The sequence below is a fragment of the Octopus bimaculoides genome, chromosome 2 (assembly GCF_046866305.1).
Source record: "Octopus bimaculoides isolate indiv1 chromosome 2, ASM4686630v1, whole genome shotgun sequence".
Classification (NCBI taxonomy): Eukaryota; Metazoa; Mollusca; class Cephalopoda; order Octopoda; family Octopodidae; genus Octopus; species Octopus bimaculoides.
In genome coordinates, this window is record NC_142929.1 from 77,687,861 (window position 1) to 77,703,059 (window position 15,199).

The following is a 15,199-nucleotide window of genomic DNA, read 5'->3' on the forward strand; positions in this document are numbered from 1 at the left end:
ATGCGCACGCACACACACACACACACACACACACACACACACAAGAATAAAATAAATAATATAATTGCCATTATCATCATCATCATTATTGTTGTTGTTCTGACCTCAATTCCCGCCGTTCGAAAGTCCCACGATATTCAATTTTGGACTTTAATTTTCATGAAGTTGATAAGATATAATACCTAGAGAGTTGCTTTCGTGGATTATAGGCTTCAGCAAGAAAAGTTTCTCAAGGCCAATACTGGAGATTATTCACAATTTTTAATATCGAGATGTCTATACCTTCGGCATGGCCGTCTCGATATTTAGGCTTTATGCCAATGTCCCAAAATATCTTCGTATTTATGAGCACAAGATATTTAAGTCAGCTTTTATTATGGATAATTATGAATATACATACATACATACATATATATATATATATATATATATATATATATATATATATATATATATATATATATATATATATATATATATATATATATATATATATATATATATATATATATATATATATTTATATATATATATTAAATGTATACTTTTATAAAACAAAATTTTACAAAATATATAGTATCTGTTAACAGTCTTAGCAAAAAGCTCACAGGTGAGTTTTTGTATATATATATACATATATATATGTCTCTTAAAAGATAGACCTCAAAATCGATGCATTGAAGATACTTTATTGCAGCAACAATTATAATAACAGAAACAACCACAATAAGCCAAACCTATGCACATTTCAATAGGGTATCCAGGATAAATAAACCACATCATAAGATGTCTCGTAAAATATTGTAACATATTACAACATATTACAAATTGCTGGATACTCCATCTCTTTAGGGTCGCATTATTGCCATCACCAATACTACTATTATTAGCAAGTGTGTGTTTTGCTAATAATAGTAGTATTGGTGATGGCAATAATGCGACCCTGAAGAGATGGAGTATCCAGCAATTTGTAATATGTTGTAATATGTTACAATATTTTACGAGACATCTTATGATGTGGTTTATTTATTCTGGATACCCTATTGAAATGTGCATAGGTTTGGCTTATTGTGGTTGTTTCTGTTATTATAATTGTTACTGCAATAAAGTATCTTCAATGCATCGATTTTGAGCTCTATCTTTTAAGAGACATATATATAATATATATATATATATATATATATATATATATATATATATATAAATATATATATATATATATATATATATTTGACTCGCAGCGAAGTTTCGACTTGCTAGTTATCATCAGACCGATAACATCTCGTAAACCGAAATTTTGAAGTCACATTCAACTTTCTCTTTCTATACATACACGCATATATACACATATACATACATACTTATATAAACGTGTGTGTGTGCGCGCGAGAGAGAGCGTGTGTGTGTGTGTGTGTATGATTGTTATTCAACTATAATTATATATAAAAACAAAGATTAATCTGATGGACCACTCAATACTTTTCAGTAGAGTAATATTGTAGTAATGTAGCATTCATTGACTGTCGGATGAAGACTTCGTGGAAGAAGCTTATCCTTATAAAAATACGATATAAGTGTATGAGGGTACATATACATGTCTATATGTATATATGTATATATATATGTGTGTATATATAAATATATATATATATATATATATATATACACACATATATATATACATATATATATATATATATATATATATATATATATATATATATATATATATATATATATATATATATATATACAAATATATATATGTATATGTATATATATATATATATATATATATATATATATATATATATATATATATATATATATATATACAAATATATATGTATATATATATATATACATATATACATATATATACATATATATATACACATGTATATATACGCGCGAGTGCGTGTGTGTCTACCCATATGTGTATGTATTTGCATATATATACATACACACATAGCGATATATATATATATATATATATATATATATATATATTTATATAAAAATTCTTTATATATTTGAATATGTATATATATATACATAAATACATACATACATATCTATATTTCTATGTGTATGTGTATGTGTATGTATGTGTATATTACTTACGTAAAGTACATCATGTTCTGTAAAGCTTTATGTCTATATTGCATATCTGTTGCTACAGGCAATCATGGAACAGAGTCCTACATAAGCAAATAAAGAATATTGAAAAATAAAACTGTATTTCTATCTGAATTTGTTTGGCTTAATTAAATTTGAAATTTCGTTTCGTTCCCTATTTCGTTTCGTTTCATATGTCGTTCCGTTTCATACAGGTTTTCGCTAGCATCTATGACGTATATATTATACTCCGTTAACTGTTTCTTTCTCTTTTGTATATTTTTTCTTTTTCTATGAAAACTCTGCATTGTGACATGTTTGTATGATTGGCTTATAATTAAATTACACACTCACACACAGTCACACAATCACATAGACACATATATTCACGGGAATCTGATAATTCATTCTTCACTGCCATGAGTTATATATTAGGACGGAAAGTAATTCCTGTCACATTTTCACATTGGAGAGTTATAAGTACTTCTTTGGTCTCATCATATTTAACCAAGATGAAGGCAGCGAGCCGGCAGAATTCTTAGCACACCGGGCAGGTTGACTTTGCCTTTCATCCATTCGAGATCGATAAAATAAGTACCAGTTGAACACTGAGATTGAAGTAACCGACATAACCCTCTTCCAGACTTGCTGGCCTCGTACCAAAATTTGACATCAATATATCTAATTAAGATGAAGGTGGCGATCTGGCAGAAACGTTAGTGCACCGAGCAAAATACTTAGCGGCATTTTGTCCGTCGTTCTGAGTTCAAATGCCGCCAGGATCGGCTTTGCCTTTCATCTTTTCGGGCTCAGTATAATAAGTACCAGTTGAGCACTGGTGGGGTCGATGTGATTAACTAGCCCTCTCTCACGAAATTGCTAGCCTTGTGCCAAAATTAGAATCCAATATATTTGATGAAGATTTCTCCCCGTCATTAGTAATAAGTTATTTTACTGAGTTCGAAATTCGAACTTAGAACGTAAAAACCCGAAAGAAATACTGCTAAGCATTTAATCCGACGTGCTAACAGTTCAGCTAGGTTTCGTATCTGCTTTCCTGCAAATTTATGTACGATTGTGCACCAGCTAGAAATTAGCTTATTAGCAATTTCACATCTCTCTCTCTCTCTCTCTCTCTCACTCTCTCTCTCTCTCTCTCTCTCTCTCTCTCTCTCTCTCTTCATCTCTCTCGCTCACTCACTCATTCACTGTTTCTTCTCGCTTCAATCTTCCTTACCAACAAATTATTTCATTTTATTTTTCATTTTACTTTGTCGTTGTTGTTTTCCCCCCAACAGCTGTTTCTTCTTTTTTTTACTTAATATGCAACAGCTTAATGTTTTGAAGATATTATACCTAGCAGACATTATTGTCAATATTGCTCTAACGAAAATGCATTAAGTTGACTACAATCAAATTTATGAAATGATTAAAATAAATAAAAGTTGAAAAGACGTGAAAAAATATATAAAACAAAATATATTTCGGAGTTGATTGGTTGAAATAAGCGAAATATAATTCAAATCTATAATCACATATATGTGCGTATGTGTTATATGTGTGTGCGTGCGTGCGCGTGCATGCATATGTGTAGGATGAACTGCCAGGATGTCCAGTGCGTCGGGAAAATACATTGTGGTATTTATTCCAGTTCTTTACATTCTAAGTTCAAATCCAACCGATCTCTACATTTCCTTTCATTCATTCAGTGTTGGTAATATAAAGTACCAGTCGAACAGTGAGACGGTATCGATCGACAATCCCCTCCTTAAAAACTGCTTTCCTTGTAATATAATCAAAAATCATATATATATATATATATATATATATATATATATATATATATATATATATATATATATATATATATATATATATATATATATATATATATATATATATATCATACAAATAATATGTGAGTATATGCATATATACGTACATGTATGTACATACCTACATCTACATGTGTATATAGATGCATATGTGGGTACAAGACGTTGCAAAAAAACGTGGACAAATTGATAAACAGAGCACAGAAAACACACAGGCTACATAGAGAACGTTTCCTTCATCAGCTGCCACCATTCTAAAACTAAGCGTTTCGAAGAGTTAGGGTAGGACGCATTGTTAGAATATATGTATGCATGTATGTATGTATGTATGTATAATTAAGATTCAAATTGAGGCACCAACCCAGTTCGGTATAGTCCGCGCAGTTCGAAGTTAGGTGAACAAAATGCAAATAAGTAACAAGGATGTCCAAGTATTAATGCATTACGCCCGTTTCAAGCGACTCCATTTAATTGATGAATGAAAACATTACATCAATTTGAAAGAAACCGCTCTCTTCAGCAGTAGATGGCCATAGAGATTACCAACATAAAGGATAAACCATTTTTAGCAAATTTATATCAGTACTAGAAATGAAAGTGATTACATTGTTTCCTTATGTTATATTTGTGGCAAAATGAATTTAGAGAATAACGCATGTCTTATTACGCCTACTATAATTTAGAGAGTAGCAGACGAAAACAGTGGGGGGTCAAGATATAGGAGTGGTGAGATAGTTATTTTTATTTATTTGATTTTTATTTATATGATTTTATGCAGCATATAATCTACAACTATTTAGAATTAAATCCATTGGGAGTTGTCAGCTATCTTCTAGTTGATGGTGACAAATTAATTAATGTCAGACAACCTCCCAGACTCTTATTTTACTGGAACCATATACCTAGCTTTAACTACATAAAAGATATGACTCAGAGCTGCTAGTGAGAGAATGATTGATGGGGAAGAGGTGATAACTAGAAAAAGGAAGGATAGAGGTGGCTAGTACTTATTTAGATTATTATATAAAAGGAGAATATAGTGATAAACAAAAGAGGTAAAAATAAGCTCAAAGGGTGGGAATTAGAATTGAAGGATACGGGATGTAGTAATTCATAACTTATCAAATTTATTATATTAAATTTAGAAAAGAATTTTAGATCAATATATATGAAAAGTTTAGAAATTAAACTTAAAACTTAATAATGGGGTACTTTGATATATAAGAGAAAGTTCATAAGGCCTTTCCTAAGCATATTGTTCTGGTGATCATGATGAAACCAATCCACAATGAATTTATAAATGAATTAAATCATCATTTGAGTTGGAGTATATAGTATATATTAAATCAAAACAAGGATTATTATCCTCATTACAGGTAGATAAGTATAAGATATTGAAAATATGGAATTGAATGTAAGAAGTAATTAAATTAGCGGTATACTAAATGTATAACAGAGTACACGCGGAAGTAATAATTTAACTGATATGGGCATGTAACTATTTATTGAATATTACATGATTCAAATAAAATAAGTATTTCCATATTGGGGTATGACTTTATAAAAGATCTTGTAAAAAAAAATCATTTATAGATTACAGGCACTATGAAAAAATTATGAAAGGATATGAGAAAGTATAAAAATATCACATATATCTGGACAATTTATAAAGTTTATGAAGCATAAAGTGTAATTATAAATATAAATATAATATTGTACTATACAGTGAGTTTTAAAGAAATTATAAACCTCTCTACAATTTGTAGAAGCTACACAAGTATATGGGAGGGTATATAGATATATAAAAATTTAATAATATAAGATATAAAAAATATAAAAATTAAAATATTTTTATATAAAAAGTTTTTATAAAGAATTAATAAAATAAAATATTTCATTGCAAATGATATAAAAGGTATAACAGAGATAAAACAAAAGAGAGAGAGAGAGAGAGAGAGAGAGAGAGAGAGAGAGAGAGAGAGAGAGAGAGAGAGAGAGAGAGAGAGAGAGAGAAAATAAGGATAAGTCAAGGTATGCATGACAAATGTTAATTAAAGAATAAATAAATTAAGTTAAAGATACCTTTGGAAATAGGTTTATAAAATATTTGTAAAATATGTCAGAGACACTAATTAAGTACCAGTTCCTAGGGGGTATACCTTATACTTAGGGGAGGCGCAAGATTTAGTAACCCGTTGCAAATTTATATATTATAACTATAGGGGAAGAAAATCCCAGTAACGAAGGGGAATAGATGTAATATAAATATTGAAGGAATACAGATTAAAATGGTTAGGGGTTACTAGAGAGCAATACTACATGTATTTCTAGATAATAGAGGGTGTGTTGTGAATAATATGACACCCCAGATAACTCATGCTACCAAATCACACAAATTAAGTACCAGTGAAACACTAGGGTTGATATAATCAACCAGAACCCTCCCCACAAATTTCAAGTCTTGTACCATTAGTAGAAAGGTTGTTATTATTATTATAAAAGGACGTTGCTACGTTCTGAGTTCAAATTCCGCTGAGGTCGACTTTGCCTTTCATCTTCGGAGTTGATAAATTACCAGTGAAAGTACCAGTGAAACACTGGGGTCGATATAATCGACTAGTTCCCTCCCTACAACTTCAGGCCTTGTGCCTTTAGTAGATAGGATTATTATTATTATTATTATTATTATTATTATTATTATTATTATTATTCAGTAGTTTTATTTTTATAACGTGCTTTCACTTCACTACCGAGCGCAGCTCTGTGCGCCTTGGGTATGTGCTGTGGTTTGCTGTGGTGCTCTTATGTTTACTGTATTGAAAGTGTTTTGCGTAGAATGTGTGCAGTACCCAGTAGTGCAATTTTCTGTATGTTATATATATTTGTAAGTCCTGCTATTTTTGTTATGTATTTGTCTGAATATTTTTTTATTATACCTAAGGCACCTACTATGATAGGAATTGTTTCTGTTTTTAGATTCCACATTCGAGTTACCTCTATTTCCAGGTCTTTGTATTTTGAAAGTTTTTCCATTTCTTTTAGAGAAACGTTGTCATCTGCTGGTATTGATACATCAATTAGAAAGCATTTTTTTTCTTCATGATCTTTGACAACTATATCTGGTCTATTTGCCTTAATTTCTCTATCTGTGTGTATTGGCATATCCCAGAGTATGGTTGCTTTCTCGTTTTCTGTGACCTTTTCTGGCGTGTGTTTATACCATCTTTTTTCTGTTGTTATTCCATAATGTTGGCATAGCTTCCAGTGTATATAGGTCCCAGCTCTGTCGTGTCTGTGAATATATTCCTTCTTAGCCAGGACTGGGCAGCCAGAGATAATATGATTTATTGTTTCTTGTCGATCTCCACATATTCTACAGTTACTTGTTATATTTCTTTTCATTATGTGTTTTTGGTAATTTCTGGTGGGGAGGCTTTGGTCTTGTGCAGCAATTAAAAATCCTTCAGTCTCTGCTTTGAGTCCTGAGCTTCTCAGCCATTGCTGGGATTTTTCTCTGTCTATTTCTTTCGCATTTAGTTTAGCCCAGTATTTACCATGTAGGGGCTTTTCTTGCCATCGTTTTATCATGGTCCGTTGCTGTTCTAGTTTTAGTTTGGATTTCATTTGTTTTATAGCTTTTGTTGTTTCTTCTTCTTCTTCTTCGTATTTGTTAGGTAGATTGATTTCTTGTTTGTATTTGTCAGCTTCCTTAAATACTGAAAACAGTTTTTTGTTTTGCTCGTGTTTTGTGGCTATTTGTATTAGTTTCCCTTGCTTCTGGAGTAGGTATTTTTGCAGTCCTATGGTGGTTATTTTATAATAGTTTTCTAGCTGTATAAGACCCCTGCCACTTTCTGTGCGTTGTATATATAGCCTTTCTATGTCAGATTTTGGGTGGTGCATCCTATATCCTGTCATTATTTTTCTTGTTTTCCTGTCTATTTTACATAGTTCGTTTAGTGTCCAGTTAAGGATGTTGTAGCTGTAGCTTATAACTGGGACAGCTAAAGTGTTGATACCCATTATCTTGTTTTTAGCATTGAGCTCTGTTTTTAGTATTGATCTAACTCGTCTATAGTACTCTTTCTTTATTTTTTCTTTCATTTGTGTATGTTGTATCCTATCTAGTTCATTGACTCCTAAATACTTATATGGTTGGCTTTCGTCTAGTTCTCTTATTTCATTGGCTTTATCTAGTGTTATATTGCTACTTTTAACTAATTTTCCTCTTTTCAGGATTGCTTTGGCACATTTTTCTAATCCGAATTTCATTTCTATTTCCTTCGTAAAGCCGTGTACTGTCTGTAGTAGTGTTTCTAGCTCTTTGTCGTTTTTTGCATATAATTTTAGGTCATCCATATATAGAAGGTGGCTGACTGTTTTTCCATAGCATTTTTAACTGCATCCAGTTCTATTTAGCAATTCTGTTAAAGGTGTGAGTGCCAGGCAGAACAGGAGTGGAGAGAGCGTGTCTCCCTGGAATATTCCTCTTCTAATGGGGATGGCTTTCGTTTTCACAAGTCCCTCTTTTGTTTGGAGCTGTAGCACTGTCAGCCATTTGTTCATTGAGTGCTCTATGTATTTTATGATAATTGGTGCCACCTTGTTTATGGCTAGTGTTTCCAGAATCCACGTGTGGGGAACACTGTCGAAAGCCTTTTGGTAGTCCACCCAGGCCATACTGAGGCCTTTCTTCTTTCTGCGGCTGTCTTCAGTTATGGCTTTATTGATCAATAATTGATCTTTACAGCCGTATGAGCCCTTGCAGCATCCCTTCTGCTCTTCTGGAAACAGGTTGTTATTTTCCAGGTGTTTACTCAATCTCTGCGATATTATTGCAGTAAAGGCTTTGTAGATCGTAGGGAGACAGGTTATAGGTCTATAGTTTTGTGGTTTCTCCGTTTCCGTGGATTTGGGGATTAAGATGGTTTTCCCTTTTGTGAGCCATTCAGGCATTGTCTCTGGATCTGCTATTATGTTGTTAAAGTTTTCTGCCAGCTTTTTATGCATTGCTGGCAGGTGTTTTAACCAGAAATTGGGGATCTTGTTGTGTCCAGGCGCCTTCCAGTTGCTTAGTCTTTGCAGTGTCTGGGTGACCTCTTCAGTTGTTATAGGGGCCCAGAGTTGCTCAGGTGCTAAGTTCGTTGTTTTAATGGCCCTTTTTTGGGGTTGTTGCTTCACCGACCATATTTGTTTCCAGAATTTCTCTAGTTCTTCTGCTGTTGGTGCTGAAGTAATGTCTATTTTTTTATTATTATTATTATTATTATTATTATTAAAATGGCGAACTGGCAGAATTGTTAGCACGCCGTGCAAAGTGTTTATCGGCATTTCGTACGTCATCACGTTCTAAGTTCAAATTCCGTCGAGGTCGACTTCACCTTCCATCCTTTCGGAGATCGATAAAATAAGTACTAGTAAAGCACTTGGGTCGATGTAACCGACTTACCCCCTCCTCCGGAATTGCTGGCCTTGTGCCAAAATTATTATTATTATTATTATTATTATTATATAACGAAACATAAAATGAATAAGTAGGCCTCACATTTAAACAAAAAGTCAAAAGTTCCTATGAGCTAACACCTTCGTCGCAGTGAAGGAAATTCCTTAAGAACATCTGCTGCCACTTTTTATCTATCTAGTGATGGTACTCGTAGCTATTATACGGTACCAAAATTGTTGACAGTCATAAATCGCTAAGTTACACTCTATTGTCTTATTAGTAATTTAAAACAACACTAGCCACCCCGAGGTTATTCCACAATTTAAAAAGATGTCTCTGTGTGTATGTGTATGTGTGTGTATGTGTATGTGTGTGTTTGCGCGCCACTACTGTTTGTACTGGTATGTGTATATGCGAGTAGTATTCGTTTAAATCTCCCCTCTTTCTTTCACCTTCTCTCTCCCTTTCTGTCTCCCCCTCCTTTCTTTCTTTCTCTCTCTCTCCCTCTCCATCACACGCACACTTTTATCATCTTTACACGGAGTACAGATTAGCGTGACTGATTGCTTACATCGTAGGAATCTGTCGTTAGCACTTTAATATAATAAAAGATGATGGTTAAGCAACTTGATGTGCACCGACTGAAAGTAATAAGGAAAATGAAGCTAAAAAAAGTGAACTAAATCCACTTTGAATATAAGAAAATGCTGAACAACACAATTTAGGCTACTACAGCACTCACAAATGATGAACGAAATTAGGAGGGAATCTAATTTATAGACAAATAAAATTCTCATTGAAGAATTAATCATGGAAAACAAAGTAGTAGAAATGAGTGAATTAGCTTGGCCAATAAAAACCGACGTTTTTAAATGATTCAATTAAAGATAGGTGATGTAATAAAACTAGACAGAGAAATTAGATTTAATTTTCGAAAATCACCCAAAGCAACACCAGTAGATTATAATTATCAAAGCTACAGGATAAATTTATGGCAGCTGCAAAAAGAATAAATAGAAACTAGTATAAAAACTGCTGCAAAAATATTATCAGACAACAACAGCAACAACAACAACAACAACAGCAACAACAACAACAACAACAACAACAACAGCAACAATAATAATAATAATAATAATAATAATAATAATAATAATAATAATAATAATAATAATAATAATAATATTAATAATAATACCCGGATGCAGTACCAGGCAGTGGCTCTCATGGCTTCTGATCTTAATTGATTGGAAGTCTTATCATGTACATTGTTTTGTCTTGGTATAAAAGATGGGCTACAGCAAATATTCTGCTCAATACCACAGATTTGCTTGTCAGTTGTTTGACCATAACCAGTTGAGCATGTCCCTTGGTGGCTGACGATATGTGCATCTCTGATTATGAGCAAAAATAGTGGGGGAACATCATAGCCATGCTGTTGAGAGGAATTATTTGGTGTTTGAATAATTCACCTTTGGAAACATTGGTATTTTGCTCAACATCCTTAAACAAACCTTATTCAGGGAACTTTTGAGCGGGATGCGCTACTCGACCTGAAGAAAATTCTAACTGGGTCCCACTTGCGTGGTCATGCGCTGTTTATCTTGATATGAGATCACCATGTCGCGCACATATGGTTGTGATGCATGTGCCTGGTGTACCCTTATCAGACGGGTAGTCATGATGGGTATAATGGGCTTCATATATTTTACTCTAGTGTCACTACTTAGGCAAGGACTGCTCTCTCACTCAATAATAATAATAATAATAATAATAATCTTTTCTACTGGAAGCACAAAGCCTCAAATTTTGGGGAAGGGATTAAGTCAATTGCATCGACCCCAGTGCGTAACTGGTACTAATTTAATCGACCCCGAAAGGATGAAAGCAAAGTCAATAATAATAATAATAATAATAATAATAATAATAATAATAATAATAATTCGTGACAATGCATCTCTGAATGCTGGAGATGTAAGAATTTCATGTGGCATTTTCCAGGGTGACTCACTATCACCACTCCTCTTCTGTCTAGCCTTAATACCTCTCTCAAAATTGCTCAATGATGCACAGTATGGATATAAAATATTTGATAAAAATATATATCATCTCATTTACATGGATGATTTAAAGCTTTTTGCAAAGAATGACCAACAACTCAAAGGCCTACTAGCGATTGTTAAATAATTCAGTGATGACATCAGGATGCAATTTGGCCTTGATAAATGTGCAAAAGCTACCTTTATCAAAGGAAAAATGACAAAAACATCTAATGTGAACCTTGACCAGCAAAATGTCATAAAAGAGTTAGAACCAGCGGAGAGCTACAAATACCTAGGGGTAATTGAAGGTGACAATATCAAGCATTCAGTGATGAGGGAAAGGATCAGAAGAGAATGTTATCGCAGGGTGAAAGCAATACTGAAGACAGAGCTGAACGCGAGAAACAGGATCGAAGCGATGACTGCTCTAGCCATACTAGTCGTGACTTACAGTTTCAATATCGTTAACTGGTCAATTACTGAAATATGTAATGTTGACAGAAAGATACGAAAACTGTTGACAATGCATAGAATGCACCACCCTAAGGCAGGTATAGAACGTCTTTATCTGCCAAGAAAAGAGGGAGGCCGTGGACTTCTACAGCTGGCATTAACAATGAAGGTAACTACAATTGGCCTAGACACCTATCTGAAAAACTCTGAGGACTGGATGCTAAAACTTGTCTCAAAACATGAAAGCAAGAAAGCATCTTACTCAGTAACAAAACAGGCAAAGGAATATCTAAGTGAATTCCAACTACAACAAATTCAAGAATTAGACGAACTAGGAACATCCGCAGAAAAAGCTAAGCGCTTGAAAACCCGTCCTAAAATTGCTGCCTTAGATATTATGACTGATAAATGGCATGGAAAACCTCTCAATGGCAAATACCGAAAGAGAGCGAATAATGCAGATATTGACAAAGTCCTTACCCATCAATGGCTAATGGCCTCTGGCTTGAAATCAGAAACAGAGGGGTTTATCATAGCAGCCCAAGATCAATGCCTACCTACAAAGAACTACCAGGCCAACATATTAAAGAACGGCAGCTCCCCATTATGTCGTATATGCCAACAACAAAATGAAACCATCGATCATGTTATCTCCATGTGCAGTTTGCTTGCGCCTACAGAGTATCTCAACAGGCATGATAGAGCTGCACAATATATTCACTGGGTAATTTGCAAAAACCTGGACTTTCCCCATAATAAAAACGGTGGGAACACAAACCATCCCCAGTACTTGAAAATGATCACATCGCACTCCTCTGGAACTTCACCATTCAAACTGACAGAAAGATAGATGCAAATAGGCCAGACATCATACTGAAAGACTTCAGACAAAAATCATGCCTCCTCATTGATATGACTGTCCCAATCGATATAAACGTATCTGTCAAGACCTACCAAAAACTGAGCAAATATAAAGATCTTGAAATAGAAATTAGCAAAATGTGGAATCTGAAGACGAAAACAATACCTATTGTCATAGGTGCCCTGGGAATGACAGCGAAACGGGCTGATTACTACCCAGCTCAGATACCAGGAAACCCCAAAATGGCTGAAGTCCAAAAGATAGTACTCATGGGAACTGCCCATATCCTACGTAAAATACTGTCTATGTGATCTCAAATTTTAAAACAAACATATAATTTTCTTATGGTTTCTTAAACATTCTCTACAACAACACTGTACAAATCCAAATATATGGTACCCTAGGCATAACACCTACATGAACTTCTAACTTGTTGTCTCTTGAGGTCTCTGGGTGAGACTTGGATCCAACTTGTACAAATGCAAAGTAAAAGTCAAACATAAAATAATAATAATAATAATAATAATAATAATAATAATAATAATAATAATAATAATAATAATAATAATGACGATAATTCTTTATTTATTGGCCATCAGGGCCGAACACAAAATATAGAGGACGATACACAGACGAGGGACAGTGAAGTTAAACGTGTAAACAAAGAAATTATATTAATAGGTGTGAGTTCCACCGCAAAGTGACCAAAGAAACTTCTCGCACTTTGGACCTCTTAACACCAACGGCTCCTCGAGAAGACACCCTCTCTTCTCCCTTCCATCCGGCCTACAGGCGCACACTTAGAGAAGGCCCATTCACGTGGACCATTTTTGCTACATTCACCCATCTTTCAACGAATTTACTGGGTAACAGTACCTCCCTCTCCAGCCTCACTTTCCTTTTCAGGTGGAACCTGAAAAAGACAATAAGGCCTTGGCCAAAGAGGAAGGTACCCATCTTCAACCCTTTCAATTGCGTCCACCACACAACCTCTTTTGCTATAGCCATCAGACAGAGAAAAATTGCCCTCCCTTCCCGGCCAAAGGAAGGAGGCAGGGCGATCTTCACAATGGACTGGGACGATAGCCGGATCCGTCATAACGTGACAATAACTGTTCGATAAAGCTCCACAAGTCAGCAATGCGCAGACACTGTACGAGAGCATGCAGAACGGCTTCATCGCTCCACGTGCATCTCGGACAAGCCCAACTGACTGCACACCCGTGCCTGTAGAGCTTATCTCGAACCGGCAGTGTCCCCCGGTAGCACAGCCAGGCCAGGGATATCTGGAAGTTATCCATAGTTCCCGATCCGAAAGTCCTCCGGAAGAGACCAGCCAGTTGATCCCCCTCAACGCAAAGGACCTCTCCTAGTATGTTGTCGCTCTAATAATGGTAATGATAATAATAGTTCAGTACAAATGACTAAAGTAAATACAAATATAACATTACAAAAAACAGGAAGTTATTTATGTTATAAAATATGCTGAAGAAACACAAAGGTGAAAGATAAAAGAAAATCACAAATTAGCTCTCATCAGATGATTGGATAATGCATAAAGCGGAGGAAAAAGGTTAATTTAGTTATCAAAATTCAGACACGTGGAGAGTGAATATTGTTTGACATGTCTAGTGCCATTTTATCTTCTTTCCTTCTTTTGTTTTACTTGTCTCACTCATTGGACTGCGGACATGCTGGGGTGCCTCCTTGGAGGATCATGGTCGAACAAATCGACCCCAGCACATATATTTCTTTTTAAGTCTGCTACTTTTTCTATGCTTCTCTTTTACCGGGCCACTAAGTTAACAAAACAACACCGGTTGTCCAGTAGTATGAGGGACAAACACAGACACTAACACACACACACACACACACATTCTTTTATTCTTATACTTGTTTCAGTCGTTTGACTACGGTCATACCGGAGCAACGCCTTGGAGGGTTTTAGTCGAACAAATCGCTCCCAAGACTTATTTCTTGTCTAGTACTTATTCTATCGGTTTCTTATGTCGAACCGCTACGTTACGAGGACATAAACACATAAACACATCAACACAAAGGCACACACACACATACACACACGCGCGCGCGTGCACACACACACACACACACACACACACACATACATATATATATATATATACAACAGGCTTCTTTTAGTTTCCGTTTATCAAATCCACTCACAAAGCTCTGGTCGGCTCGAAGTTATAATAGAAAACACTTGCCCAAAGTGCTACGCAGTGGGACTGAACCCGGAACCATGTTGTTGGAAAGAAGCACATAAACCTATAAATAATAGCATGTAAATATAGGGTTGAATAGAAAAGGTCGAAGGCTGCCCGTATCATGCCTACAGCAGATGCGGATTCGTGTTCCAAACGCAGCCTTCGACTCTTTCTATCCATGATGGTTTTCCAACTCAATATTTACCTGATATCATTTATGG